The sequence below is a fragment of the Pseudomyrmex gracilis genome, unplaced genomic scaffold, assembly GCF_002006095.1.
Source record: "Pseudomyrmex gracilis isolate BER0280 unplaced genomic scaffold, ASM200609v1 scaffold_122, whole genome shotgun sequence".
Lineage (NCBI taxonomy): Eukaryota > Metazoa > Arthropoda > Insecta > Hymenoptera > Formicidae > Pseudomyrmex > Pseudomyrmex gracilis.
In genome coordinates, this window is record NW_018020706.1 from 101112 (window position 1) to 106525 (window position 5414).

Sequence of the window (5414 nt, forward strand, 5' to 3'; positions counted from 1 at the left end):
AAACCAATTCTGGGACACCCTGTATATACTACACATATATGTATATATATAGAATATATATATATGTATTTGTGAAACATTGGCTATTAAATGGCCAATAGTTTTATGTTTTGAGACACAATTAGTCAACGAAAGCATTGACATTATTGACACGGCGCTTGTTGGCGCTACTTACTGCTAGAGAATACCGTCCCTCTTACCCCTAGCCCCCCGCGTCCAAACGCGTCCACAAAACAAATCAGTGACCCCGATTGTACACAGTAGATCATTCCTAGTAATTATCTAAAAACATTTTTCGTGGGGGACAACCTCAGTTTCGGAGATATGGCAATTTAAAGTTTCTGAACAATACTACTATTTTTATGTTCTTTTTGTTCGTGTTGTAAACGTGTAGGCAGAAAGGGCTTTGCACCTTTTCTTTTCTCTCCTTCAAAAAACCATGTAGGTACTTTCGACATAAAGCAACATTTAATTGGATTCTATGACGAAATAAGAAAAAATAAGAAATTATTTATACGCAGATTTTTTAAATTAAAAGCGGATATATATAATGTTTTGTCATAATATTAAAAAACGCTTGCATAAAAAGCATACATTTGCGATTTAAATTCACATCTACTCCTCACCGTGAGCATTTAATATGTCCATGAATAACTCTAGGATCAACAAGAAAATCTATCTAATTTCTCGCTGTTCTCAATAGGACTTAGAAATTCGTATAATCGCATGTTGAAAGCTATTAACGACCTGTGAGAAATAGTGAAACGGATTTTCGACTAACTATAACTTACTTTATAGGTAATTTACTTTGAATTACCTTGTAGCTTTGTTTACATTCCTCAACACATCACTCCGACATAAACTTCACTGTTCGTAATATATCAGCTTATAATATCTAGAGTAAAGCACATTAAAAAAATTCTGAAACTTCAAATTGTCATATCTCCTAAACCAAGGCCATTCTCCACAGAATTTTTTTAGATAACTCAATTTAGATAATTACTCATGGTCTATAACATATAGAATCTAAAGCGTAACAAAATCGATGAGGTGTGACCTAAACTGCATATTAACTTGTGTGTGTGTGTGTATGTGTGTGTGTACATACACGCACATCAAGAAGCACGGTAGTGCTTGCCTTGCTCCAAGTTCCCGCGCAACAAAGTCGCGCTCGAACGGCGTGAGACGCTCCGTACATTTATTATTACACGAAATTCATGCGTTTGAGAAGAAGGGAGATTTTCATTAAGCTTTATTTCAGCAACGACAGAACAAATCGACTTTTTTTAGTCTTAATCGATTCAAAACAAAAATTAAAAAAAAAAAGTATTTCTTGCGTTTTTTCTATTTTTTGTCTTCTGATCGAAGATATTTGAAAATAACGTTTTGACAGATAGAACTTTATGTTTTAAAAAACGTGGTCGTCGTTAAACCAAAAAAAATATATGCAATTTCGTGTTTCTGCTACCAGATGGCATACGTACATGCATTGAAAGAAGAAAAAAGAAGAAAGACAGGAATTGTGAACTAAAGAAAGTGAGAAAGAAAGAGTAAAGAGGCTCGGTAGTGTCACGCACAACAAAATCGCTAAATTGTCAAAAGTGACAGTTTGTCACTTTATAATGCAAAAAATACAAAAGATATGAATACAAAATGTATGTATATACGTAAAAAAAAAACATCGACATGAAATGCGTTATATCCGGAGGAAACGTCAAGAGTAGGTTCATTACTTTTTTCATTTAGGTTATACCGGTAGTGCTGAAGATTGTTGCTATTTAAGTTATCGTTACATTTACTTTCGTGTATTTTTTGTTCTGTTAATATATTACTGTATTTTATTTGCGATAAAATATGATCATTATGTACACACATTTTATATGCTTTATTATTACTATAATTATTTATTATTGCAGTTTAAGAATTTGAAAAATTTGATAGTAGAATAAAAAAAGATAAAAACAAAGAAAGAGATCTTGAGATTAATTTAACTAACTTTTACAGACTGTTACGCACTACTCTGTATTTGACACAGTTTTAGCAAAGGCAGTACATATGTGGGCAAAGATTGGGGATGAAATATACGTGAATCCACAACAGGAAGCTATTTCCTTCCGGACGGTTAACATGGCAAAATCAGCATATTCTAATTTTACATTCCATAAAAGTTTTTTTTCTTATTACTCTCGGAGATCTTGAAGAAGAGACACAGAAGTGTAAAATTTCCATGAGAATAATAATCTATAGTCCATATCTATAGTCTATTATCTCTAATAATAAGATATATTATTGAGATATGCGTTAATTATTCTGTAATTTTTACAAAGCGCCATGACTGTCTTTAATCTGCTAATACATTAGACAAACAAGTGGAGACTTGTCATATTTATTTGGAAGTAGATGCCTGCAATTTGGCATTCATTTTAAATTACAAAAATGGTATCAACAAGTTTCACTTATTACCTATCTTAGATTGTGAGAAGTTGCAAGTACAAAACCACATTTTTTCTTTAATTGTTAATTGGCTTGTCAAACTATTCTAATAGAAAAAGTCTAGTTAATTTTTTTAATAAATTTAATTCTGTTCAAATAGAATTCAAATATTTTTTATTTAAAAACTTTGATAATTATAACCTTTTCAATCATTATCAAAAAGCTTTGCTTAAGAGTTTTATTTATCTAAATGTCAACTATTTTATAATAAATTTATACAATAGGTATCATATTCCAGGGCTGCAATGCACAATGAATTAACATCGCAAGCTCGAGTACTGGTTGATGCTTTGCAAAATTTTCCACAAAATCTGATTGAAATAACACTTAAGATAAAACCCAATAAGGTTTTGCTTAGAAATTACGTAAATGTGATTCATCAGATAAGTAAAAATAAAGATGTCATTTTTTCTCAGAGGATATAATTTTTTTTTAAAGTAAACTGTTTTGAAACACGGTTGATGATGTGAATATTTTTTTCCATCTTGATGTATTTTCTAAACTACAATGTATATATTACAAAATGTATGATATCTCAAAACACTTACCTTTTCAAAAAAAGATAAGAACAGGCGCCAAGTTCACGCACAACATGTATTGTCTTTAAAAACATATGTTTTACAAAAAAAAGTGATATCAAAAGGTACCACCAAGTACACTTTTGTTCGTTGTTATATAAAAAAATACAAATAAAAAATAAAAAATATTTAATGCAAAAAAACTTAGCGCGGCTGCACTTCAAATAGTGAACTAAAATGTGTTTATTAGATACATGCGTAAATTTGACACAATAAGAGAGAGAGAGTACTCAATACTGTTTTATTTAATTAAACATAAAACTTTCTTTTTCAAAGTATTACTTTTACAGAGTATTAATTTGTTTTCTAATAATGAAGTAACATAATAAAAATAATGAGAGAGAGAGAAAGAACACATATATATATATCGATAAATTATTATCAATAAAAATTATAATTCTATTATAAAATCATGTTAATTTTAATATAATTCTAAATATCTTCTTCAGTATGATCCATTTAGCCAACGTATTATAATACTATATATGTGAAATATATGAAATAAATGGCAATTATATATATATATATATATATATATATATATATATATATATATATATTATAAAGCTCGCGCGTGCGCATAGAAGATGTCTATTTGCAGTTTGTAAATAATTTGCACGCGCACGTAGATCATGTCTGTCTCTCAGCTTTTGGTGCAGCCGCGCCAAGTTTTTTTGCATTAAATATTTTATTTTTTATTTTTTTTTATATAATAACAAACAAAAAAAAGTTTACTTGGTACTAGCTTTTGATATCACTTATTTTGTACCAAAAGTTTTTTAAAGACAATACAATACGTATTGGGCGTGTACTTGGCGCCTGTTCTTACTTTTTTTATATATATATACACATTTTATATATATACACATAATATATGTGTATATTATGCGTATTATTACTTATTTTCTTCAATATTATGTATAAAAACTCAATTAAAGATAAATTTGTAATTGTTTTTTAATATATATTATACATATTTTAGTTTTATTTTATACAGTGAAACCTCGTTTTTTCGAACCAATCGGGGGACAAGATAGTTGGGATAACCGAACCGGTCCAGCCTCTATTATACGACTATAATTTGGACTATCGATTCGTATAATAGATGTCGGACTTCAAGTCGTTTCGAATAAAAGAGATTCTACTGTACTTTTAAAAATATATAAAGAGCTCTCAGGTTTATATAGGCAGTGATTAAAAAATTTTCACTTATTTTTAATCCACTGTAATACTAAAGATCTAATTATTTTAATTGTGTCAATTCATTTACACGTTGAGTTTATATTACGATGTAACAGATCGCTTTGAAAGTCGATCAAGTTGGCGTATAAAAATTCAAAATCTCTTTATCTCTCTCTCTTTCTGTATAATCTATCAGAGACATTTTGCGAGCTCTTTGTTCCAATTTCTATGTTGCTATTTTGCGTGTTGTTACATTAATTCATGCATAGGCGTCGCACTTGCGTGCAAACTCACAGTTTCGGACGTTCTCCAATATTTGTAGAACATACCATGATATTACGTTAGAAATGTGCGTATAATTGTTGTATCAATTGTAGTACTATTTCGCAATATGTTTTATTTGAGCGACTTCTTATTTTGCAATATAACTTGACGTAAAAGATATATCCACGATTGTATACAGCGCGTAACAATTGTTACACTAATTGCGATAAATGATATCTCAAGATGAATTTAAGTGAAACCATATGTACGGTACATGTTTTACATCATAATATCATTAACTTTTTACATGTTTCTTTTGCTTACAGAAAATTTGCACAAATCTCTTGCGCAACTTAGGACCATTTAATTCGTTCAAAAGACATTCATTACATTAAAATTAAAATTTAGTGAACGTATAAGAGTTTAGTTTAGAGAGAAATTTTCTTTACAAAAACAAAAGCTTTTCTTTACAAGAAAAATATTTCAGATATATGTTTACTTTTTTCATAAAATTTTATCTAAAAAAAAACTGATTTGTTCGATCAAACAAACGTTTAGGAAAAGCAGAAAACCAAAACTAGAAAGCGTCGATTCTATTTAAAAAAAAAATCCACACACACTATCAACTTTTTTCTTGAAGTGTAACTTTTTTTGTACATCTTTCTATTGAGTTTTCCGGAAGAGGTTTACTGACGAGGAAAGTCCGATAGAGCAAAACTAAGTCGAGCGTGGAAAAGTCGTGCCGGCCGTCAGAAACAAAAGTCGTTTTCGTTGATGGGATAGAAGTTGAAGAGAAAGAAAGAAGATTTGCATGGAAGTAATATCCGGCCACTCCTTTCGCCCCAGCTCGCATTTATATAAGGACGTTACATTCACGTAACGCACACACACGCGCAT